Source organism: Pinus tabuliformis, chromosome 6, assembly GCF_031772625.1.
Source record: "Pinus tabuliformis cultivar Carrire ecotype Pingquan chromosome 6, CPIR1, whole genome shotgun sequence".
Classification (NCBI taxonomy): Eukaryota; Viridiplantae; Streptophyta; class Pinopsida; order Pinales; family Pinaceae; genus Pinus; species Pinus tabuliformis.
The window spans coordinates 669874629-669902360 of record NC_142292.1 but is presented as its reverse complement, the minus strand read 5'-3'; the positions used below and the strand labels follow the sequence as shown (position 1 = coordinate 669902360).

Genomic DNA, 27732 nt, shown 5'->3' with positions numbered 1-27732 from the left:
GTATCATCTTGGTGGACTTCAACTTATCCTCCAATACTAGTACCCGGTTCTCATTCTAATTCTGGAACAAATTCTAAAGATCCATCCACATCTCATGTGTAGTGTCCTTCCCGGACAAATGATCCTTTCCTTCCATGGACTATAGTTGGACAACCCCTCCAACCTGTTTTCATACCGGAGACCAGCCTACAACTTCGACATTGTAGTGAGTCCTTCACCTACAATGTGACTAACTCCCTCTTAACTTGTACTTTGTTGTGGACTCTGATGATTCACTGTCTTCCAAAGTAGCTCAAACATGCTCTGATACCATGTTGAATTTCCACGACCTTGGGTCTAGGATAGAATCTGTTATGCTCTTAACCTGAAAAATGATACCCAAATACAGAATGTGCGAAGAAAAGATACCCAGAACACAGAATAGCAATGATTTTATTATTCAAAGAGTAATGTTCACTTGCCTCTTCAAGGGGGCAACCTCCAATAGAGCAGAGCTCGACTACAAAATAAGACACGATGCTCCTCGCAGGGAGTCTCTATCCTTTATATATGACTCATACATGCAATACCACGGGCCAATACCGTGGGTTTTATTAATACCATCTATCTAATACTACGGCCCATTTGCAACTAACTGTGGTTCCGTCATTAATTGCGGATTAACCACTTACAATTATTAATATGGGCTTTATTGACTTATGACGTGATCCCATTACATAAATAAGGGGGTTAGGGTGGGACCCTAACATGCCCTCCCCCTTAAGACGAGCCTTGTCCTCAAGGCTGAAACTGCGGAAACTGTTGAAGAATAGTGGCTGGTTCCCAAGTTGCATCTTCCAGAGAGGTGTCTTTCCATTTGACGAGGACTTCCTTAATCATGCGGCCGCGCAGTTGCTTTTCTCATGTGTCTAGGACCTGTTCGGGTTGAAGCCAGATGGACCCTTCTTCGTCCAATTCAGGTAGACTGGTCTGAATTCTACAATTGTTCCCAATCACTTTCTTGAGGCATGAGACATGGAAAACTGGATGGATTTTTGCAGTAGGTGGCAAGGCCAACTTGTAGGCCACTTCTCCAATGCGCTGAAGTACTTGATATGGTCCGTAGAATTTGGGAGAGAGTTTCTGACACCCCTTGTCCTTGAGTGATGTTTGCTTATATGGTTGTAGCCGTAAAAAGACCTGATCCCCTTCTTGAAATTGGCGCTCTGAGCGATGCTGGTCTACCTGTTGCTTCATGCGGTTCTGAGCTTGATGAAGATTCGCTCGAAGATGGGCGAGCATGGTTGCGCGGTGTTGTAGGAGTTGATCCACTGCTTGTACTTTTGAGCATCCCTTGAGATACGAAGTAGGTGAAGGTGGGAGCTGACCATATACTGCTTCATAGGGAGTCATTTTGGTGGTGGCATGATAGTTGGTGTTATACCACCATTCAGCTAGAGGTAACCACTGTACCCAAAGGTGTTGCTTTTCTGAAGTGAAACACCTAAGGTAGGTTTCTAGACATTTGTTGACGGCTTCGGTTTGACCATCTGTTTGCGGATGATAGGAAGTACTGAGTTTGAGTTGAGTGCCTTGTATTCTGAAGAGTTCTTGCCAAAAATTACTGGTGAAGATCGGGTCGCGGTCGGACACAATAGAAGTGGGCATGCCATGCAATTTGAAGATCTGATCCATGAAAGATTGAGCAACCAAAGTTGGTGTAAACGGGTGGGGTAGGGCGCAAAAATGAGCATACTTCGACAGTCGGTCCACAACCACCATGATGACTGATTTGTTCCCTGACTTTGGAAGACCTGTAATGAAATCCATAGAAACCTCCGTCCAAATTGATGCTGGAATGGGCAATGGTTGTAATGTGCCTAGTGTGTTGACGGTTTCCCCTTTGTGGCGTTGACAGACATCACATTCTGCTACGAAAGTAAGGATGTCCATTTTCATGCCTGTCCAAAAAAATGATCTTCTGGTGCGAGCATACGTCTTCTGAAAGCCCGAATGTCCTGCAATGGGAGATGAGTGCAATTCTGCCAAAATGCGACTTTTGAGGGTGGATGTTGGTGATATTACGACTCTGTCCTTGTAGCGAAGAATATCATCCTGCCATGAGTAGCCCTTGGTGGAATTTGGATCTACCTGCAATTGAGAAATGAGTTGGGAGAGCCCGGGGTGTGAAAACCATTCCCTGCGAGCCTCTTCAATCCATTCTGGAATGGGGAGGGAAATTGCTAGCAGAGTACTTTCCTCCTCAAATTGGCGAGATAATGCATCTGCTACACTATTGTCTTTCCCTTTCTTGTAAATGATCTCATAATCATATCCCAGCATTTTGGCTAGCCATTTATTTTGTTGTGGGGAGGATAGACGTTGCTCCAAAAAATATTTAAGACTGTGATGATCTGTGTGGATTTGGAAACGTCGCCCCAATAAGTAAGGTCGCCAGGTCTCGACTGCATGTAAGATGGCCATCATTTCCTTCTCGTAGGTAGATTGGCCCAGATTCCTCCCACTGAGTTGTTGGCTTGTGAAGGCCAATGGTCGCCCTTCCTGCATTAAGACTGCCCCAATACCTGTACCCGAAGCATCACATTCAATGACAAAAGATTTGGTGAAGTCAGGTAGTGCTAAGACTGGAGTGGAACACATGGCATTTTTTAGAGCTGTAAAGGCCTGTTGTGCTTCCTCAATCCAGAAGAATGAATTTTTCTTTAGGAGTTGGGTGAGGGGCTTCGCTATGCAACCATAGTTGCGGACAAATTTACGATAATAGCCTGTGAGACCCAAAACGCCTCTCAAGCTCTTCAAGGTCTTAGGTTGAGGCCATTCCTGCATTGCCTGGATCTTTTTGGGGTCCACCTTGACACCTTCACGCCCCACAATGTGGCCCAAATACTCTACTTCTGCCATGCCAAACGAACACTTGGACATCTTGACAAATAATTTATGCTTGCGGAGCAGTTGCAAGAGTAGATCTACATGCTGAAGATGTGCGGCCCAAGTGCAACTATAGATGAGGATGTCATCGAAGAAAACAAGGACAAATTGCCTGAGATATGGTTTGAGAATGTGGTTCATAAGGCTCTGAAAAGTAGAGGGGGCATTACAAAGACCAAATGGCATGACCAGGAATTCATAATGGCCTTCATGAGTTCTAAAAGCAGTCTTGGGGATGTCGACTTCCTTCATGCGAATTTGGTGGTAGCCTGAGCGAAGATCCAGCTTAGTGAAGAATTGAGCCCCATTGAGTTCATCCAGTAAATCATCAACCACCGGGATGGGAAATTTATCTTTGACTGTCAACTTATTGAGGGCCTTGAAGTCGGGACACATCCGCCACTCCCCATCTTTCTTGAGCACGATGACCACTGGGGATGAATAAGGACTAATGCTAGGACGAATGACACCTGCTTCCAAAAGTTCCTTGATGATTTTTTCTATTTCATTCTTTTGGGTGAACGGATATCTGTATGGGTGCACATTTGGGGGTTGGGCCCCTGGAACCAAGGTGATGCTATGATCATGTTCCCCTCGCGAGGGTGGAAGCTCATGAGGCTTGTCAAAGACCGGCAGATGGTTATTTAAAATCTGTTGCATCTCAGGATGAATTGGTAGAGGCTTTGTTTCGACTGCCTGGATGGCATTAAATTGAGCTACAACTCCATGATTGCCCTTTTTTAACAATTTTTCCATCCTATGCGAGCTGATAATAGAGGGGGCTCCCGCTTGGAGTCCACGAAGGGTATGTGTGTAGTTGTTCTGCTTAAAACTCATATATAACTCTTGGAAATCCATTGTGATTGGCCCAAGAGTGCGGAGCCATTCAGCGCCAAGTACAATGTCGCAACCCCCCATGTGTATGGCAAACATGTGGGTTTTCAACTGATAATCCCCCATTTGAAGTTTGACATTTTCACAGCGGCCTTCACATTTCATTGTGCCTCCATCCGCAATTTGAACTTGGAAGTTAGAAACTGCTCGTACAAAACAATGCACTGCTTCTGCGACTTTTTGATGGATGAAATTATGTGTACTTCCACTATCAATCAAGACAACTAATGGGCGATGTTTAATAAAACCTCTGATTTTGAGAGTTTGAGGGGAAGAAATCCCTGCCAAAGCATGCAACGAAATAACTGGTTCGTCAGAGACATTGTCCTTTGGGTTGTCTTCTTCTAGCGGCTCCTGTTCCTCCAGTGGTGAATCTTCCTCTGTTGAGCTGTAGTCAGTGGCATCAATTTGAAAAAATTTGGGCTCCTTGCATTTATGACCTGGGTAGTATTTTTCATCACAGTAGTAACATAGGCCTTGCTTTCTTCTTTCGGCCATTTCCGCAGGTGACACCTTTTGGACCTTAAGTGTTTGAGTCGTGTTGTGAGCCTATGGGGGGCGACCTTTAGCGGAGAAATTTGGGCGACTGTATTGGGCTGCTAATGCACGTTCCACGTTACGAGCTACCTTGCAAGCCTCCGTCCATGTGGGAGGGTGGTGCAGTAGGACTTGGGCTTTGATAGCTTCTTTAAGACCGCTGATAAAACATTCCGTGTAGAACACATCTGAGAGACCCCAAGTGCGGAAGGCTAAGGCTTCAAAAGCTGTAATATATTCATCCACTGTACCAGTCTGTCGGAGCTTAGTAAGACGACCCAAAAAAGATGATTCCTAGTCAAAGCGGTCTTGAAGAGCTTTGGTGAATTTGGTCCAAGTCCTAAAAGGTCCAGTGCAACGCTGATGCCATTCCCACCATTGCCACCTTTCATTGTCCAAGTACATGCTCCCCAACATAAGCTGAGTCGCATCATCGAAGATGTGATTCAGTTTGAAATACTGCTCCATTTGTGCTATCCATGCCGACGGGTGAGAACCATCAAATTTATGCATATCCAACTTGGGAGGTCGCTGACTGGGTGGTGGGTGGGTGTGCCAGACGTGAGGAGAGTGGCTAGACTCACCCTCATTGTGTTCAGTGCCATTATACTCCTCCTCGTGGGCTTGCTCCTTGCCCTTCGGGACTATTTTCTCGACCATGCTACATATTCCGGTAAGCTGAAGGTGGAGGTTGTGCATTGAGTCTTCAAGTTTGTCCATCCTTTCATTGGCCATCGCTTGAGCTCTAGTTTCTACCATACACCAACCGGATTTTTTTAAAATTGGGACCGCCTAAAAAATTTTCACTAAGAAGTGAATGGTACCACCATGCTCAGCTCATCGTCCTGATTCTGATGGGCTAGATCACCAATAAGCACCCCGATGTCAATGCGGCCAAAAGTACTGCGAAAATTATACCCCGGTACAGGAACCCTTCACAACGACTCCGATCTGGTGGATCTGAGAGATCTGAATGGCGGATCTAATGGCGAAACAGACTGCTTCTGCAGATCTGATGGATCTAATAGATCGGAATGGCTGATCTGCGAACTCGAGACTGCGGGACTGATGTCTGCTGCTGCTGCACCCCTTTGCACAGGTGGATCTAGAAGAGATGCTGTGTGATCTCCCGATAAAAAAGGGAACTATGGCCTTGAGGAGTGTCAGGTGCTACAGATCGCAATATACATAAGGGTCTGGCAGTAGTACTCGGCCCAATGTTTCAGGGCTCTAACTAAGGAGGATCGACCGTACCCTTAGCTGTACAACCCGACTACCCTATCGTACGGGCGAGTAATCTCCCCGAGTGTTGTTCTCGGTGTACTGTAGCCGCAAGACTGCCGACGGTTTATCTATGGCGAGGTTTCAAGGGAGCCTAAGGGGCTTCCGATATACCTAGAGGGTACGTGGAAGACAATCCGTGCGCGGTTCTGTCTAATGCGCTACTACTCGAAGGGGTACCCACAGGGGTTACAAGGGAGTCCAACACACGTGACCACCTCTTGTATTTCCTGCATGCATGCCTCCCCAAATCCGCAGGTTTATGCGCTCAACGACAAATACCGTGGTTTAAAGACGCCAGAACACGTCTCTAGCCAAAAAAAAATAAAAAATTGCTAAGAAATGGAGATCCCACCGGCCTTGGAAAGTGCTCTGATACCACTTGTTATGCTCTTAACCTGCAAAATGATACCCAAATACAGAATATGCGAAGAAAAGATACCCAGAACACAGAATAGCAATGATTTTATTATTTAGAGAGTAATGTTCACTTGCCTCTTCGAGGGGGCAACCTCCAATAGAGCAGAGCTCGACTACAAAATAAGACACGATGCTCCTTGCAGGGAGTCTCTATCCTTTATATATGACTCATACATGCAATACCATGGGCCAATACCGTGGGTTTTATTAATACCATCTATCTAATACTACGGCCCATTTGCAACTAACTGTGGTTTCGTCATTAATTGCGGATTAACCACTTACAATTATTAATATGGGCTTTATTGACTTATGACGTGATCCCATTACATAAATAAGGGGGTTAGGGTGGGACCCTAACAGAATCTCAAAATCACTAACGCTACCAAACCAAGAATCTCAATAGAACTACTTTGCACAACAGAAAATATAAAGCAGTAAATCACACCTGCACAAGTAAAGACAACGTTTTACAAAATATTTTACAAATATGTACAACCCAATATTCGTTATATTAAACCAATCTGAATAATACATAAGTCTAGGGAATACAAGATGCAATGACAATCTCGTTGCAGTCTCTAGGTCGTATCTTGTCCTGCCAGTCCTTTGCTCTCCTTCTGCTCTCTAGCTGCCCCTTAGTCCATCAAAGGAAAACACATAGAGTCTCCAGGAGGGTGTTATAGATTTGATCCAAAAATATAAGACAATGCAAATAACCCAAGAAATGAAAAGATCTGAATATAGATAAATGATTCACTTTATTGATAAACCCTTCAGGTAGGGCAACACCATACATTCACTCCTTAAGGAAGGAGAACACTCCACAAGCCATATGTCTGTTCATACAATAATCCTTGACATCCCTCAATGTGGAGTCTCTAGCCTCTATATAGGCCTCATACATACAATACCATGGGTCATTACCATGGTTCTCTCAATACCATCTATCTAATACCATGGGCCCATAACATTATTACTAACTACTTGTGGTTCCTTACATGATATGGGTTAACCACCTTATTTATTACTATGGCCCATCCCATTATTACATTATTCCCTTGGGTACCTCCCTTTGTACCCCATATTATCCCACTAGGTATATAACATTCCACCTCCCTTAGCATGTTTCGTCCCCGAAACATGGGAAGAACACAAATAATAAGATCTACTTAAAAGAGTAGTCCACTGGTACCATGCACGTGCATCTAGCCATCCAAGAGAAAGGTGAACCCTTGATCTAGCTAGTGCATTGCTCGCTTGAGATGGAAGTTGACCGTGGCAACTCTTCTGTGTTGATGTGTAGTAGGTGGATCTTCGCTCCTCTCTATCTGTCCTGCGGGGGTTGTTGTCCTTGTGGCTAATTCATTTCCATCTTGTTGGTTGTTGTCTTGCGGGGTGATGTGGGTGATGATATGTTGAAGTTTTAACCCACAGTGTCTTTTTATTTAATTCACCCCTTACTGGAGCCTAACTGTTATCTGGTGCATGTTGTGGTGCCTGCTGTGGTGTCTTATCTTCCAATATTACTTCAACCACTGAGCCCTCATCTGATGTATCAGCACCTGTATCCTTTTCTGCTTCAGCCTCTGTTTGTGTTTGATTGTCGATCATCAATGGCTCATCATCTGATATGTCAGTCCCTGGAACATCTTCTGCTTCAACCTCCATGGACTCTACCTATTTATTGATGGAAATATCCTGTAATGTAATTTTCTTCTTTTTATACCAGAGCTTCAGGAATTTCTTCTGCACGTTAATATTTATAGTACCCACCGATTCCATCCACGGGTATCCCAAAACAACATCCTCATTAGCCATATCTAAAGCATAAAAATCAGAATGCAATACATACTTGTCCATAAAAATCTTCAAATCTTTATAAACTTGCACTTGCTCATTATTAACCTGTGTGTGCTCCATGTGGTTTGCTGGCACTTGTAATTTTTTTGCCAAGTTGACATTTATGAGATTTTGCTTGCAACTCGGATTTATAGACACAACGATCTTCTCCTTCTAAATCAATCCATGAACCTGCAATAAGGAGATACTAGTAGAAAATAACCCTTTAGGTTTCTTGGTTTCCTTCTTTCCTGTACCAATAAAATCTTTGCTAGGTTGTGTGTCGGTCTGTGTGAGCTTAGTAAGAGGACCCAAAAAATTAGATTTATGGTCAAAGTGGTCACAAATAGATTTTGCGAACATCTGCCAAGTAGTTGTCCTTGGATGGCATTTTTGATGACACTGCCACCATTGCCATCTTTCGTGGTCCAAGTACATTTTTCCCACACTCAGCTGAGTCGCATCATCTATGATGTAATTCAATTTGAAATATTTCTCCATTTGTGCTAGCCATTTGGCTGGATGAGAGCCATCAAATTTATACAAGTCCCTCAAATTCTGATCTAGGCCCGCCATCACAAAAAAAATTGGCGAAAATTTGAAATGGCCACAATTCAGTCAATATTTCTCAGAATCCCTATTATGACTTGTTTTTGGAAATGGAACAACCATTCTGCATATTCCCATGTGGTATAAATCCCGATCTAGGCACTGGAATTTCCGATCCACGCTGCAACTGTCCCATCGTCACAAAAAATTGCTGAAAAATAACTGATTTTAAATCAACGATATCTCCCTCATCCGGACTCTGATTCGACTGATTTTTCTTTGAAATCGGGTATTTTTTCACAAAGAATCCATATCTGCAATTAGATTCTACAGATCTTGCACCAGGACGTCTAGATCTGCGCCGCAAACTCGCTGCCCCAAAAAAATTGTCTGCAACACCACTAATTTTTAGATCAGCGATATCTCCTTCATCCGGACTCCAATTCGGCTGATTTTTTTTTTGAAATCGGGTATTTTTTCCCAAAAAATCCAGATCTGCAATTAGATTATGTAGATTTTGCAAACTCGCTGCCCCAGAAAGTTCTTGCAAAAAATTAAAAAAAATAAAATAAAAAATAAAAAATAATAATAATTCTCCACTTTTGCCCAAGAAAGTGCTCTGATACCACTTGTTATAGATCTGATCCAAAAATATAAGACAATGCAAATAACCCAATAAATGACAAGATCTGAATATAGATAAATGATTCACTTTATTGATCAAACCCTTAAGGTAGGGCAACACCATACATTCACTCCTTAAGGAAGGAGAACACTCCACAAGCCATATGCCTGTTCATACAATAATCCTTGGCATCCCTCAATGTGGAGTCTCTAGCCTCTATATAGGCCTCATACATATAATAACATGAGTCATTACCATGGTTCCCTCAATACCATTTATCTAATACCATGGGCCCATAACATTATTAGTAACTACTTGTGGTCCCTTACATGATATGGGTTAACCACCTTATTTATTACTATGGTCCATACCATTATTACATTATTCCCTTGGGTACCTCCCTTTGTACTCCATATTATCCCTACTAGGTATATAACATTCCACCCCCCTTAGCATGTTTCGTCCCCGAAACATGGGAAGAACACAAATAATAAGATCTACTCAAAAGAGTAGTCCATTAGTACCATACACGTGCATCTAGCCATCCAAGAGAAAGGTGAACCCTTGATCTAGTTGGTGCCTCGCTCGCTTGAGATGGAAGTTGACCGTGGCAACTTTTCTATGTTGATGTGTAGTAAGTGGATCTTCGCTTCTCTCTATCTATCCCTCGGGGGTTGTTGTCCTTGCGGTTAATTGGTTGCCATCTTGTTGGTTGTTGTCTTGCGGGGTGATGTGGGTGATGATATGTTGAAGTTTTAACCCATGGTGTCTTTTTCTTTAATTCACCCCTTACTGGAGCCTGACTATTATCTGGTGCATGTTGTGGTGCCTGCTGTGGTGTCTTATCTTCCAATATTACTTCAACCACTGAGCCCTCATCTGATGTATCAACACCTGTATCCTTTTCTGCTTCAGCCTCTGTTTGTGTTTGATTGTCAATCATCAATGGTTCATCATCTGATATATCAGTCCCTGGAACATCTTTTGCTTCAGCCTCCATGGACTCTACCTGTTTATTGATGGAAATATCCTGTAATGTAATTTTCTTCTTTTTATACCAGAGCTTCAGGAATTTCTTCTGCACATTAATATTTATAGTACCCACCGATTCCATCCATGGGTATCCCAAAACAACATCCTCATTAGCCATATCTAAAGCATAAAAATCAGAATGCAATACATACTTGTCCATAGAAATCTTCAAATCTTTATAAACTTGCACCTGCTCATTATTAACCTGTGTGTGCTCCATGTGGTTCGCTAGCACTTGTAATTTTTTTGCCAAGTTGACATTTATGAGATTTTGCTTGCAACTCAGATTTATAGACACAACGATCTTCTCCTTCTGAATCAATCCATGAACCTGCAATAAGGAGATACTAGCAGAAAATAACCCTTTAGGTTTCTTGGTTTCCTTCTTTCCGGTACCAATAAAATCTTTGCTAGGTTGTGTGTCGGTCTGTGTGAGCTTAGTAAGAGGACCCACAAAATTATATTTATGGTCAAAGTAGATTGTCCTTGGATGGCATTTTTGATGACACTGCCACCATTACCATCTTTCGTGGTCTAAGTACATTTTTCCCACACTTAACTGAGTCGCATCATCTATGATGTAATTCAATTTGAAATATTTCTCCATTTGTGCTAGCCATTTGACTGGATGAGAGGAATCAAATTTATACAAGTCCCTCAAATTCTGATCTAGGCCCGCCATCACAAAAAAAATTGGTGAAAATTTGATATGGCCACAATTCAGTCAATATTGCTCAAAATCCCTATTATGACCTGTTTTCGAAAATGGAACAACCATTCTACATCTTCCCATGTAGTAGAAATCTCGATCTAGGCACTGGAATTGCTGATCCACGCTGCAACTGTCCCCCATCACAAAAAATTGCTAAAAAATCGTTGATTTTAAATCAACGATATCTCCCTCATCCAGTCTTTGATTTGACTGATTTTTTTTTGAAATCGGGTATTTTTTCACAAAGAATCTAGATCTGCAATTAGATTCTGTAGATTTTGCACCAGGACGTCCAGATCTGTGCCGCAAACTCGCTGCCCCGAAAAATTGTTTGCAACACCACTGATTTTTAGATCAGCGATATCTCCCTCATTCGAACTTCGATTTGGCCGATTTTTTTTTTAACTTGGGTATTTTTTCACAAAGAATCCAGATTTGCAATTAGATTTTGTATATTTTTCCCCAAAACATACAGATCTGATCTGCAAACTCGCCGCCCCAGAAAGTTCCTGCAAAAAAAAAAAAAAAAAATCTCCACTTTTGCCCAAGAAAGTGCTCTGATACCACTTGTTATAGATCTAACCTGAAAATATATGAAAATAATACCAATATACCCAATAACTGCAAATAATCACCAATAACAAGATCTGAATATAGATATAAATGCTTCTCTTTATTGATCAAACCCTTAAGGTAGGGCAACACCAGACATTCACTCCTTAAGCAAGGAGAACACTCCACAAGCCATATGCCTGTTCATACAACAATCATTGACATCTCTCAATGTGGAGTCTCTAGCCTCTATATAGGCCTCACACATACAATACCATGGCTCATTACCACAGTTCCTTCAATACCATCTATCTAATACCATGGGCCCATAACATTATTACTAACTACTTGTGGTCCCTTACATGATACGAGTTAACCACCTTATTTATTACTATGGCCCATCCCATTATTACATTATTCCCTTGGGTACCTCCCATTGTACCCCATATTATCCCCCCTAGGTATATAATAGACGGTTGCCACTTATCACTGCTACAAGTCGCTTCTACTACAATGAACACAGGCTGATCCAATCTGCTCTTCTAGGCTGGCCAACACCTGAGCTCCAATCTACCAATCTAGCAGTCACTTTCGTCCATCAAATTGTTGCACATTAGGCTCCAATATTCACCCAACCTTCAATTGTCATCCTTTCTTTACTGCTTATCAAGGGCTACTTTGGGTAGCCAACACACTACCCTCCACCAGTCCAATGGCACCCAATCATCCACTAAAAGATCTGCTCCTAGGATAGGCTTACATCCACCAAGATAAGACCTCCAAATGGCTCCCACTGGCTGCAATAACTCTGTCCACACTAGGATACGATCCCCAACATCAAATCAACCTAAAACACATCATAGCATACCTTTGTTTTAGGACTGTTCTGTTGCAATATGAATATAGTCCTAGTTAGGGCTGATAACACACTGTTGTAGCCCCTTATCTTACCTTTTAGACCTCCTCCAAGGCTACGGTCTTGCTATCCCTTGCACCTGGTGTTTAGGACTGCATTCTATGAAGAGTCTTAGCTTAGGTTAGGCCTCCCATCCCTCTCCTAACTGCACAAAGCTCCTCCAAATATATGCGGCACCCTACAACAACCCTTAACACCCTTCAACTAGGCCTTTCGCCCCCCTACAAGGAAACTAACCTCTGCGGCCCTCAAACAGAGGTACCCTGCAGCAAATCCGCACTTCAAACAACCCTTATAACCCATCTATTTACTGCGGTTTCTCCTGCAATAAACTCAGATCTGTGGTGATGGTGAAACATGCCCAAAACAACCCTAAAACCTCCACGTCTTGTCCTCCTTTGCGTGCAGCCAACTCAAAGATGAAATGATGATGATTTGATGCTCTTGGATGAGTAAAAATGATCACATTCACCTTGTATTTATAGACTTTACAAGGGCTCCACGAATTTGTTGAAGAGACATGTCTCTTGGACCAATTTGACTCAAGCCTGCATGACTTGATTGTCCAATAATTAATCGTCAACTTCAAAAATTCATAACTCATCAAGGACATCTCAGAATTTGACGATTCTTGAAGTGTTAGATTCTCCTCGCTATCCTCTATCATCTCCATTTATCACATGTCCAAAATGCCTCATGGTTTTGGCCAAAACTTGATGGGTGCAAAACCCCAACCTTGGGTTCTAAGCCCACAAATGACTTTATGGTGATCCAACCTCCAAACCACGAACCCTAGGGCTTGGAGTACCTCCCAAGCTACTCAAAAAGCAACACTCCCTCTTAGAGAGGGAAGTACTTCCAAGACTAGGAAGTAACTCATCGTCATCATCACTACTTGCAACACTCGCCCAACTCTTGGCATTCACCACTGCAACAATCCCTGTAGCATGAACTACACCTCTCTCGGAAGAGTCACTATTACTGGAAGCATCCTACTTCTTCTTCTTCTCCTGTATCGCTTTCCAATCCCTCCATGATTCCTTATTGGAAGATGTGGAAGCACCCTTTCTCCCCACCGACCACGCGCTCTTCTTGGGATACAAAGACTCCCTCTGAATCTGCAAACTCCCGCTAGAACGTGACTCCCCCAAAGCCTTTAAAATCTGGACCTTCTTCTCTGGAACTTGTACCTGCCCCTCAAAATCCTGCACTTGCAACTGCTTCTCTGGAACTTGCACCTGGTCTGCTTGCTTCTTCTTCCCATGATCCATAGGCTTGCCTGTCAACCTGTATAGACCATGCTTTCTAACTCCAAGCACAATACCTGTGAAGCTAGAGCCTTTAGGTCTGAGTCTTGCCTTCCCATCCTGGAACAAGACCTCAAACCCCTTCTTCTCAATCATCGAGACAGATATCACGCTATATATGAGTCCTGGTACAAACAATACATCCTGGACCCGCATCACCCGTCCTATCTCCATCCTAAATGGCACAACTCCCGATCCTCGGATCTCCTTCTGACTCTTGTCGCCCAACACCATGTGCAACTTCGAGTCCCATTCAGCTAGAGTGTCGAAAACCTATTGTGACCTTGGCATATGTTTTGACGTACCACTGTCCACATACCATCCATCCTCATTGACAGTACCCTACAAGAAATGAGAGATCATAGAAAAGTCCTCCTCTTCCAACTTCTTGTTGAGAGCATCTATCTCAGTAGAGGTGGCAACACCGACGAACTACTTCTCTTTTTTCTTCTCGTCATCTCCCATCTTCTTCATCTTCATACATCTCAACGAAAAATAACCCATCTCGCGACAGTTAAAACACTTGAATTTTCTGAAGTCCTTCTTCCGCTTACCCTTCATTCGTGCTGCAAGTGCCACATCATCATCAAAAGTCTTCTTCTTTGAATGAAGATCCTCGTCTCGCAACTCTTCCTGAATGAAGTCATCCCACAACCTATTCCAGTCTGGAAACTCCTCTCTGGCAACGATACACTTGATGAAGAGCTTCCATTCCTTGGTGAACCCTTTCAAAAAAATCCTCTCCATATCAAAATTTGAAATAGTCACATCGATGGCAGCAAGCTTATCTTTGACTTGAGACAATCTCGTCAGATACGAAGTCTCTCCTTCACCCAGTGTCATCTTGGTGGACTTCAACCTATCCTCCAATACTAGTACCTGGTTCTCGTTCTTATTCTAGAACAAATTCTGAAGAGCCATCCACATCTCATGTGCAATGTTCTTCTCCGACAAATGAGGTATTAGGGAATCCTTCACACCATCAAGGATGATCAATCTCACCCTCCTATCCAAATCCTCATACACTTCGAGATCCTTTGGGTTAGTTGGGTTCTTAATGGCTTTCTCAACAAACTCCCATATCCTTTTTACCTGCAAGACCAACTTGATCCTTTCCTTCCATGGACTATAGTTGGGCAACCCCTCCAACCTGTCCTCATACCGGAGATCAGCCTGCAACTTCAACATTGTAGTGAGCCCTTCACCTACAATGTGACCAACTTCCTTTTAAGTTGTATTTCGTTGTGCACTCTGATGATTCACTATTTTCCAAAGTAGCTCAGACACGCTCTGATACCATGTTGAATTTCCACGACCTTGGGTCCAGGATAGAATCTTAGAATCTCTGACGCTACCAAACCAAGAATCTCAACAAAACTACTTTGCATAGCGGAAAATATAAAGCAGTAAATCACACATGCATAAGTATAGACAACCTTTTACAAAACATTGTACAAATATGTACAACCCAATCTTCATGTTATTAAACCAATCTGAATAATACAATAGTCTAGGGAATACAAGATACAATGACAATCTCATTGATGTCTTATCTCGTCCTGCCAGTCCTTCGCTCCCATTCTACTCTCTAACTGCCCCTTAGTCCATCAAAGGACAACACATAGAGTCTCCAAGAGGGCTACCACCTATCACTGCTGGAAGTCGCTTCTGCTACAATGAGCACGGGCTCATCCAATTTTCACTTCTATGCTGGCCTACACCTGAGCTCCAATTTGCCAATCTAGCAATCACTTTCGTCCATCAAGGTGTTGCACATTAGGCTCCAATCTTCACCCAACCTTCAGCTGTCACACTTCCTTTAGGATTGCTTTTCAAGGGCTACTTTGGTTATCCAACACACTGTCCTCTACCAATCCAATGGCACCCAATCGTCCACTGCAAGATCTACTCCTAGGATAGGCTTATATCCACCAAGATAAGCCCTCCAATGGCTCCCACACGCTACAATATGTTGATTTTGGGTAGCATCGGATGTGCTCTAGCTCCGAAATTTGGTGGAGACGCTAGAACACATGAGATCTTTAGAACCCAGAAATCGTTTGGAGAAATTCCACCTGGATGAGAAGTTATTAAAATAATTAATATTTTTAATGGGTTCCTAAGTCTAAACTTAGGAAAATAAAAATATTAATGTGTATTAATAAATATGGGTGAGAAGGTTCTAAGTGATGAGGATCAAGCCTGTTTTAATCTTAGCCGTTGATTAGAGATTAGATCACAGTCGTTGATTCATCAACAGGAAAAGTATAAAAGGAGGCTTGAGGGTCAATTGGACACACACTAAGAGATCAAAGAGTTCGATTTTTCTGGGGCGTGGTTTCCTGAGAAAGTCGAGCTAAGTGATCTAAGTTGCAGTGGGAGGGGAAATTTGGCAGAGGGACTTCATTCCAAGGCTGAGGAGACATAGCAGAGAGGCAGAGCAGTAGCGAGAGAGACATAGCAGCTCTAGAGAGGGTGACCAGAAGCTAGAGGGGTTGACCCAGTTCCTTAGAGGCAGTGCTAGGGTTTTTTATGGGGTAGAGAGAGCAGCAGTTTAGCATATTGACTTCTGAGCAAGGGAGGCTCACTGGGAGGGTGACGCAACTCCTAGAGGAGGTGATGCAGTTCCAACGCAGAGCTTGGAGCAGCCATCGTTGCCCAGCACTGGGAACAACAATTGTCATTTGTGGGGTTTGATCATCCAGTTGCTGGATTGCCAAAATATCTGTCTCTGGATAGAGGTACTTCTGCCAAGTTTATTCTCTGTTGGGTGAGCCAGATTTGGCACCCTAGTTGTATTTAGAAAACTGCTTAATAATACAAACCATCTATATGTTGCACTGGTTTTCCCGAATTGGGTTTTTGCGGGGACGATTGTCAAAAAATAATGGTGTCCCTTGTGTAATTGTCTCAGTTTATTTCAGTTCATGATTTGTATGTATGTGTAGGTTCAATAGTGTTTTCATCACCGTTTAAATAATTAAATAACTTGTTGAATGTAAAGAATAAGTAGGAGATGATAAACCAGTGATTGCAGTAGGATTTATGATGTGTAGATCCAGAATTTTTCACACAATAACTCTGTCCACACTAGGACACAATCCCCAACATCAAATCAACCCAAAACACATCATAACAAACCTTTTTTTAAGGACTGTTCTACTGCAATATGAGTATGGTCCTAGTTAGGGCTGATAACACACTGTTGCAACCCCTTATCTTACCTTCCAGACCTCCTCCAAGGCTACGGTCTTGCTATCCCTTGCACCTGGTGTTTAGGACTGCATTCTAGGAAGAGTCTTAGCTTAGGTTAGGCCTCCTATCCCTCTCCTAATTGCAAAAAATTCCTCTAAATCTCTACAGAACCCTAGAACAACCCTTAACACCCTTAAAATAGGCCTTTCGGCCCCCTGCAAGGAGACTAACCTCTGCGGCCCTCAAACAAAGCTACCCTGGAGCAAATTCGCACCTCAAACAACCCTTATAACCCCTCTCTTTATTGCGGTTGTTCCTACAATAAACTTGGATTTGTGGTGATGGTGAAACATGCCCAAAACAACCCTAAAACCTCCATGTCTTGTCCTCCTTTGCGTGCGGCCAGCTCAAAGATGAAATGATGATTTGATGTTCTTGGATGAGTAAAAATGATCACATTCACCTTGTATTTATAGACTTTACAAGGGCCCCAGGAATTTGTTGAAGAGACATGTCTCTTGGACCAATTTTACTGAAGCCTACATGACTTGATTGTCCAATAATTAATTGTCAACTGCAAAAATTCATAACTCATCAAGGACATCTCAAAATTCGATGATTCTTAGAGCGTTGGATTCTCCTCGATGTCCTCTATCATCTCCATCCATCACATGTCCAAAATGCCTCATGGTTTTGGCCCAAACCTTGATTGGTGAAAAACCCCAACCTTGGGTTCTAAGCCCACAAATGACTTTGTGGTGCTCCAACCTCCAAACCATGAACCCTAGGGCTTGGAGTACCTCCCAAGCTACTCAAAAATCAACATAGATCACATCATAGTGGGTGTACTAGCAGAGTGGTGGATGCATTGGGCACATATGGGATTCCCTATGGTACATGGTGGCACAACATTGAGCGTTGGTATGCAGTGGTGCACGGAGTTGTGCCATGTAGTTCAGTGCTATGGAGAGGAGTGCAGGGGTACGTTTTTGTGTGCAACAGAGCATGTTGATGCACAATAGGTTGTTGGAGTGTTGCCACCAGAGGGATCTCCTAACGGGGGCATCAAACACACCATTGGGTTTGCCACACCTAGATTTGGAGAGCGAGTTGATCACAGGGCTGACCATGAGCTTCCATTTATCACTCTCCAACATTTCACACTAACACAAGGGACTTGGATATCGTCTCTCGATGCTCTCATCAAGAGCAACAAGACCCTAGAGGTTCATCTGAGATAGTTGGACGGAACACGGTGCATCGAGAGATAGGCTTTCCATCTATGGTATATGGTCAGGGCGCGAATTTGTGAATGCAGGCTTGGGGGTAGTCCGATCTTCTGCAAAGGTAGCACTTGCACCACCCTTGAGCCCACACTCAGGGAGATGCATGACCCCCTTTTGGCGAGACATTCTGAAGAGTCTCAGGAGCACCTACAGCGATCAATGGACCTTGCAGGAGCATATTTAGACTTCAAGCAATATTGGGGAGCAGTTTCAGGAGACAGGACAACAAATCCCACTGGTTGGCACAGGGAAGTTTCACACGCACCGGATTTGTTCGTGATGTATGGGGTCCATATATTGATTGCACATAGGAACCTGAGACGTGGTACAAGATAGTGCGAGCAATTGTTAAGACTATGTCACAACCATTCTGGTTGTGGGATCCAGGGATTTGGTTGGTTGATTGGACACTTTGTTTCATGATGCGCGGGATCAGGACAGAGGATGACCTAGATCACACATGGTTTGTCATGCAAGGGAGCGTTGAGGTCTTTGTCGCATGGAAAGGTTGGTTTTCCTTGTTGCTTCTACGAATCCAGGTTAGTGTTGGATAGGTAGGTTGTGACGTCATAGAGATGCCTAGGCCAGATGTGTTGGGACGTTATAGATATTTTCCCATCAGGTCCCAGGAGAGCAGGAGACAACTTGCGCACGATGGGCAGACAATCATGGTTGGAGTTGTGTAGTGAAAGCATGGTAGCACATTTTAGAATAGCGTGGGATCCGGGCATCACAGGACCTGGAAATACAACTACCCTTGGGGATGAGCTGATTTCTACAGGGGAAGATCATGCAGATCTTCTATTGGGATTTAGTGATATGCCAATGACATGGGGGACTTCGCGAGTATGGCAAGGTGTGCAACAGGAGGAGGTCAAGGGGAACACATGCAGACGAGGGGTCATCTACACAGTGATTGGACTACATCTTGAGGAGTCTTCTCTTGAAGTGCACAAGATCGAGGGGTCATCTCCACAGTGATTGGACTACATCTTCAGGAGTCTACTCTTGAAGTGCACAAGATCGAGGGGTCGTCTCCACAGTGATTGGACTACATCTTCAGGAGACTACTCCTGAAGTGCACAAGATCATTTACTCAGGAGGGCAGCTTCTCAAGGGTCTGCTCAAAGTTTTACATTTTCAGGGTGCTCTACTTGTGCAGAGAGCTTCTGGTGACTTTATCTTTTAGGACAACGAGTGGAGCGAAGGAGGCTTCCCATGTGTTAGGATGGTTTGGGACCCTAGTGTCATGGGGTTTATTCATGCGGTGGTGGTGCCACATCAAGGAGTGGTTCAATGGCGCATTTGGTACCCTAGAGCAGCAACACATGGTGACATTGCTTGACGACAAGCAATTTGGCGGGGAGGACTGTGATGTTCCCATTTTGTGCATGTAAAAATCACTTAGGAATTTTGCAAAATTTTTGGATAATATTAAAAAGGGGGTGTTGTCGCGCAAATTGACACGACAATGCTCAGACCGGGGGCTGTCACTCTGATCCCCGATCCCTCCATTTAAGCCTGTCTCCCGCGGCTAAGGGGGGTAGTCCCTGTGGGATGATGAAGACCAACTGTCGACCAGTTGGTTGGGAGACACGAGATACGATATAAAAGCACTTGATGGATTTAATTTATTTGATAGATCAGTGCCTTAAGAGATTAGTGCTTAAATGACTACCAGCTAGATGATATAGGAACATGAACCATAGACAGTAATCATTTATCCTCAAATAAAGAGAACAATGCTTTAAATATCCAGTAAAACCACAAAGCTCTTCAAATAACGATATCCAGCAAACTAAGAGAAATAAGTTGCTTTAAGCGAAATTAAGAGTCATTAACCAGATATCACATTCGAATCTCGATTTGAAAATTTAGATCTCAGCATAAAGATATGACAATTTCCGAAGGTCACTGGATCTAAAACCTTCCAATTTTTTTATTTATTTATTTTTTTTAAAATAAAATAAAAAAAAAAATAAAAATTTAACCAAACTATAAAAATAAAACTAAAATTTATTTATTTATTTATTTATTTTTTTTATTTCTTTTTCATTTTAAAAGAAAATAAAAAAAAATCTAATTTAAATTTAAAAGGTTAAAAAACCTAAACCTAAATTAAAATCTAAGGAAATAAATCAAAATCTACAAATCTAAAATCGTGACTATATATATAACAAATTAAAATCTAAAACATGTGAAATACGTGACCTAAATAAAACGAATCAAAATCTAATTAACAATGCTAGCCTATGAATAACCAAAGGTTGGATCTAATAAAACCTAAACTAAAGCGTGACTAAAATCTATGTCAAACAAAACTCATGAAAACGAAATTACCACTGAAACCGTAACTAAAACGCAGAGACGCAATATGTATCACGCAGCCCAAAGAGAAATTCGTTTTTTACCTGATACGCAGGGATACAAAATCGATTTACCTGTTCTGTGACCCTGGCGGCTTCAAATCGATCTCTTGCAGACTCCAATCGCACAGAGAGATCCGGACAGTTTGATAACACACAGCGGAAAGAGCTCACGTTTCTGCCACGACTTTCTTATTTGCCACGATGTCCGGCAACTGAGCCGCGTGATAACCTATGGATCGATCTTCACGTTAGAATACTTCAAAACAGATTTGCTTACCTGAGAAAACCTCTGCAGCGAATAGTTTCAATCTTGGAACAGATTTGTTGTCTGATCGAAACGCGTCAAAAGCTGTTTTCCTGACGTTTTATGCGTTTGAATAACCTCGATCTAAATCAGTTCTTTGCTACCGCATAAAAATCTTTCTCAATGGCGGACTAAGATCGCTTGCTGCTGATTCAATGCGAGGGCTATCAACGATTCTGAAGGTGGTAGACAGCAAAATGGCGGACAGAGCAAGCTTGAAATCGATTTTGAGACAATGCCTTTTGATTTTAAATGCTTGTAAGTTGATCGAATTGAGAAATTGCAACTTTATCTGGGGATTCTCAACGGTGGCGCATTTATAAGCTAGCAATAGCAACGCTGGATTTGAGACTGTGCTAAAGGTTTCTTGGATTGCTGATCACAGGTTCATGTCATTTTTTCTGGCAACCTGAAAAGGATAAATTCACTGAAAACCTTAATTAAAAATCTGTATATAAGCAAAATTTTGAAACCCTAAGACAGAAAATTTTGAAACCCTAAGACAGCTGATAATTTACAGATTTTGGCTCCTTAATAGCCAGATCTGGCAATAAGCACCGAAAATATTTAAAGAACAGAAATTTCAGATTGTCACTGTGAAGAACTTCAGAAAATCTCCCATGCAAATTAGAAAAAAAATAAACCGAATGATAGACCCAGGATCAAATCCAACTGGGCTCAACACAAAATGCTTGCGGGAGTTGGCTGGTTCAGCCGAGAACTTCCCCGAACGCCCACAAAATTTCCTTCAATGATGTTTTCTGCACAGCTCAAAACAACTGTCAATAAAGAGGGCAAAATGCTGCTAGTTCTTAGGAAGTAATGGAGATACCTGCCATCACTTCAGAAACCCTAACAGCACCCAAACCCCAGCAAGTGAACAAGATACCTGTGCTCACAATACTCTACGAAAAGCTATTATTAACGGCTGAAAATAACATATGCAAAAAATGAAACAATCTCACAGCATTTTAAGAGAGTAACACCAGCAAGATATGGACCCCAAAGTCTTCTTTTATTAACCAGAAATCAGATTACAAGAGAGCTTTTTCAGTATCAGACTCACAGATCGAATTAATCTGAAAATGACTCCTAGCACCCTATTTAAAGGAAATGCTCCAACGGCTAGTTCGATTGATCCATGTAAAAATGATCTCGACCATTGATGAGGATCAAGACATCTCTTGATCTCATCCGTCGATTTATTCAATTAATTTTTTATTATTATTTTTTAAATTTAAAAAAAAAAAAAAAAAATTATTATTATTTTTTTATTTATTTCATTTTTTAAATTTTTAAATTTTTAATTTTTTATTATTTTTTATTAAATTTTTAAATTTTTTATTATTTATTTTATTTTTTTAATTTTTTAAATTTTTTTTAATTTTTTAAAATTTTTAAAATTTCTTAATTTTTATTTATTTTATTATTTTACTTCATTTTTTAAATGGATCATCGAACTAAGCCTTTGGGAACATCACCTAGGACCTAGGACTTAGGACTCACAAGGGGATTTAAAATATTTTCAACCCTCAAGACACATTTCATGATACAATTTACATCTCAAGGGGACAAACCCGCTTAATACAGACCCTCATAAATCACCCAGTTCTGCGACACAACTATAATCTAGCAGATTAACACACTAGGATTATCCTAAAGTTCTAATGACAAAATCCATCCCGGCTTTGGGGTCAGGTTTGAAGGAAAACTCTGCCGATCCATGGATCGGTGAGACAAAAAACCTTCCGGGACATAGATTATCATAGAAAGTTAGGTCCACCTAGGCAATTTTACATACATGACTCTGATCTGCTTAGATTATTTACAATTCATACATGCAGACTGGGTTTACAATTGAAATGATCAAGCTGCTGATGACTGTAGGCTGGCACGGACACGTCGTTCAGGTGCTATCTCTTTCTGCCAAGAAAAGAGGGTGTACCGCATGGGAAATTGACCAGTAGTGGTCAACATCTGGCTCTACTTGGGGACACGTTGCTGCTCTGTAGGAATGTGAGAATCCAGAATCTGCATCCATGCAACAAACAACAAAATATAAGTAGCGTCCGTCCAAAATCATCATATACATTAAGCACAGGAAAGATAAAAGCTCTTCATTTATTAACTAACTAATAACATGAAAAGTAAATCTAATCCTAAAAACAGAAATGAAATGCTGAAAAGACAAGGAGTAGGGATAGAAATACAATACAGAAGATGCCCCATGGCATCAGATATCATCTCTGAAGAACAGCTTGAGCATTTGGCCGTTCACTGGTAGATCAAGTGGTTCGCCATCCAATCTGCTCAAGTAGAATGAGTTCGGCCCGGCTATATCTCTAATGATGTATGGTCCCAGCCACAAACTATCAAACTTCTTATGTTTTCCCGGCTTTTCATTTTTGCGATCCCAGAGTAAAACCATATCTCCAACCTGCAAAGATCTAGATCGAGAACATTTATCAAAGCTTTTCTTAATATTAGATTGATTTTTACATATAGCCTCAAAAGCTGTCCGACGAGCCTCATCTAATTCCACAATCTGATCTATCCTATTCTGAACAACATCTTTATTAGTGGAAAAATTTTGGAGAAGCTGATAGGCTGGCAATTTTAGGTGCACAGGTAAGGTAACATCCAAGCCATAAACTAATTCAAAGGGAGATTTACCAGTAGACTTCTTCTTAGTAATTCTGTCTGCCCACAAAGCATACTTGATTTTGCTGTCCCAAGACTTCTTGTTATCTCCTACTATCTTCTTGATAATGGTTATGAGATTTTTATTAATTGATTCAGCTAAACCATTACCCTGAGGATAGTAATTCGACGAATGAGATAAGACAATGCCATATTTGAAGCAAAAAGATGTAAACTCTGAAGAACTAAAAGCTTTGGCATTGTCCGTAGTGATCTTAGCGGGGACACCAAATCTAGTAATGATGTTATTCTCAATGAAATCCATAATCACCTTTTCAGTGGCATTCTTAGCAGGAATGGCTTCGACCCATTTAGTGAAATAATCGGTAGCAGTTAAAATCCATGAGTAGCCATTGCTAGAATTTTCATGGAACTTCCCTATGAAGTCCAGACCCCAATGCTGAAAAGGTGCCTCCACAACAACAGGTTGTAGAGGAAGGGCAGCAAGCTTCTGCTTCCCAGTGAACAGCTGACAGGCTTGACACGTTCTAACATACTTGTGCACATCAGAAAAAATCGAAGGCCAATAATAGCCAGCTCTCAGGATTTTGTGGGCGGTAGTTCTAGCGGCATAATGACCACCACAAAATCCTGAATGAAATTCGGAGATTAATCTTTTGGACTCAACATCGTCAACACACCTAAGCACTATGCCCTCAGGATTTCTCCATCCAAGGCCATCCTTCATAAGGCAGTACTTAGTGGCTTTTAGTCTAAGAGCCCTTCTCTTATGAGCGACTAAATGGTTAGGACATGCAAGATTGGTTAAGTAGTATACTATGTCTTTATACCATTCATGCTCAGCTAATCTTCTCAACTCTGGCGAAGATAGATCGTCAAGGCAGAACAAACCAAGAGTCTTTTCATTACTTTCTGTTAACATTTGAGCTAAACCTTGGCCTTTGATCAGCTTGGTGGGTCTAATTTCTAAATCATACTCTTGTATCTTAGTAACCCACCTAGCACGAGTCCCTAAGCAATCAGTTTGAGTTAATATGTCCTTAACAGCAGAATGTGGGACAAAAGCAATGATCTTAGAATAACCCACATAAGTTTTAAAATGCTTAAGAGACTTGACCAAGGCATAAGCCTGCTTTTCCATGGTATTGTACTTCAATTCGGAGTTTTGAAGTGCTCTACTCATGAAAGCAATAGGCTGCTCGTGACCCTCTTTATTCTTTTGAAGCAAAACACCGGCGATGGTATCTTCAGAAGCGAAAGAAAAAATCATGAAATCCTTGGAATAGTCAGGACTAACCAAGACAGGAGCTTTTGCAATAGCGGACTTGATTTCTTGGAAAGCCTTTTTGCCCTCTTCTTGCCAGACAAATTTTGCATCTTTCTTCAAAAGATTTTGAATGGGCTTAGCTATTTCTGCATAATTTGGGATGAATCTTCTAATAAAATTTATCTTTCCAAGGAAAGACTGAAGGGATTTAAGATTATGCGGGAGAGGAATCTTTTGAACTGCTTCAACACGTTCGGGATCAATTTTGATTCCTTCCTTAGAAATGATATGACCGAGTAATTTCCCTTCTGTTACCCCAAAAACAGACTTAGCCGGATTCAAAGAAATTCCATATTCTCTACATCTGTCGAAAACTTGCCTAAGATGATCTATATGACTGATACCATCTTTAGAGAAAACAGTAAGATCGTCTTGATAGATTTCGATAATTTTCCCGATTAACCCTTTGAAGGCATAATCCATGGCCCTCTGGAAAGTAGCCCCAGCATTTGTTAACCCAAATGGCATTCTGATGTATTCAAATGTACCCCATGGTGTTGTAAATGTGGTCTTGTGTCGATCTTCCTTTTTAACCCAAACTTGATTATACCCAGAAAAGCCATCTAGCAATGACATCATTCCAGACCCAGTTACTCTTTGCAACAAAGTTTCCATGTTTGGCAAAGGGTAATTATCCTTTTTGCATGCTAGATTAAGGTTTCTAAAATCGACACAAAGTCTTATTGTACCGTTCTTTTTCCTAACAATCACCAGATTCGAACACCATGTCGAATGCCTAGTTTGAGCGATGATTCCTGCTGAAAGCATCTTTGCAAGCTCTTTCTGGACCAAGGGGGCTAATTTCGGATTAATTTGCCTAAGTTTCTGCCGAAAGGGTTTAGCATTTTCGTCCTTTAAGGGAATAGTATGCTCCATAACATCTTCCCTATAGCCTTTTAATTCATCATAGGAAAAAGCTAAAATGTCTCTATATTCATGAAGTAAATCAGTTAACTTTTTCCTTTCCTCAAAACTAGTACCTTTACCAATTTTAACTATTTTCGGATTTTCGGAAGTTCCAATGTTGATTTCGAGGCACTCGCCTGGGTTCATCTTGTTTTCTTCTCTAAGCTTCGTGGCATCATGCCGATCAAAATGTTGCTCTAAGGCAACCACATTTCTAGGAGTAGGATTTATGATATGTTCATGATTTAAAGATCCATCCTCCTGAGAAATTATCCGAAAATCTTCAAACTCATCCAAACTATTGAGAAAACGAACGACTTGTTTTTCATCATTAAAAACTTGCCAATGCTCCGAGTTATCTGGGACAGATGGTCTAAATATTACTTCCATTTTGATTTTATCGTTAATTAATTCATCAGATAACTGGAAAGTTGTGGCAGCTACAGCAAGTTCGTCCGCCAAACTATTTTGTTCACGAGGGATTGCTTCAAGGTTAAGGGCATCGAAGTGCTCCATAGTATCCCACACAGCATTTCGATAGTTTCTTAATCTCTGATTTCTACATGTGAATTTGTTTTTAAGTTGCATGATAACCAGATCGGAATCCCCCTTGATGCTAAGCAATTTAATCCTCAAAGCTTTGGCCAATTCAAGACCCAACAATATAGCTTCGTACTCAGCGACATTGTTGGTTGCTTCAAATTCTAAACGATAGGCAAACTTGAATATGTGACCAAGGGGAGATTTAAGCACTACTCCCGCACCCTTACCATGACTAGAGAACGCACCATCGAAGTACATATACCAGACTTCATCTTTAAGATTTTTTACCTTATCATCGGGAGGAATTATGAAATTAGACATGATAGAATAGTTCCCGATGTCAGATTGCTCCCTGATTATTTCATTATGAGGCTTCTTAGGATTTTCAACATGAAATTTCCTCTCGGGCTCTCTATTTAGCCTAACAAAACCATCACCGCTAGGAGAAGGAATCATAGCATATGACCAATTCATCTGAATGCTTCCTCCTAGATCAGAGGCCCACTTTCTAGATAACAGCATACCCCAAGCATCAGGTACATCAACGACAACAATATCCATAACAACCATGATGTCCGGGTAAACTGAAAGGTGAACTTGTAAATCCTTGATTAAACCATGCACTTCGATTTTCTTAGAATCCATAGCACATATATTATAGTAGGGTCTAGAAACTCTTAAGTTAAGCTGTTCCATGACCCTTTTAGTCATAACGCAAGCAGATGCGCCTGAATCCAACATGCAGTTATTCAATTTATACCCATTGACTAATAAGGTGATAAAAAAGGGCTGATGATCTTTGTTATCAGCATCTACGCTTTGCAGATAAATAGGAGCATCATGATAGTCAACCTCGCGAATCTTCTGCTGAGAAGTGTTGACTTGAGGACCCTGAATTGCCTTTAGTAACTTGTCTTTTTGGGAAGGGATCTTAGCGATCTCAGATACAGGAACCCAGATTTTTGCATTGTTAAACCAACTTCCCAAATCAACATTTATTCCAGAGTTTATGCCAGGGTTTAAAGTTCGAGGGGGAATTTGATTCCCGCTCTGATCTTTATCCCTTCTTTGGTATGTCAAACCCCTATCTCTAGCAATTTCTAAAATTTTCTCAGGAGAGGGTTTCTCACCATATAACCTAGCCAAAATGTCATCTTCATTTTCAAGGTTATTAATACTACAAGCAGATGAAGGATCCATAACATCATAGCTCCTTTCCTTAATCTCTATCCAATCATTCATGGGCACCGGAAACTTGCTCCCTACTACGTTTATTTGCTCACCTGTCCCAAGCATTCCATTATCCAAGACTCTTCTGATAATGAGACAAGAGGACTCTTCGTGAAAAGTATCACAAGCACGACAGTAAGGAGGAGCATCATCTACCAGATTAGTAAGCGGGTTAGGGGGTCTCTACTCACTAGATTGACCTCTTCTTTGCCAATTATTATTTTTATTATTTCGCGGCTGAAAATTTTGCGATTGCGTTCTTTCCATCTGAATCAATCTATTCTGCAAAGTGTTTATCTCCCTATTATGATTAATT

At 41.5% G+C, this 27732-nt stretch overlaps 1 pseudogene; it reads right to left on the bottom strand.

Annotated features, from left to right (window-relative positions):
- LOC149260405 (uncharacterized) overlaps nt 1–13559 on the bottom strand; it is a 45418-nt pseudogene extending 31859 nt beyond the window's left edge.
- Between the last annotated feature and the right edge of the window lie 14173 nt (nt 13560–27732).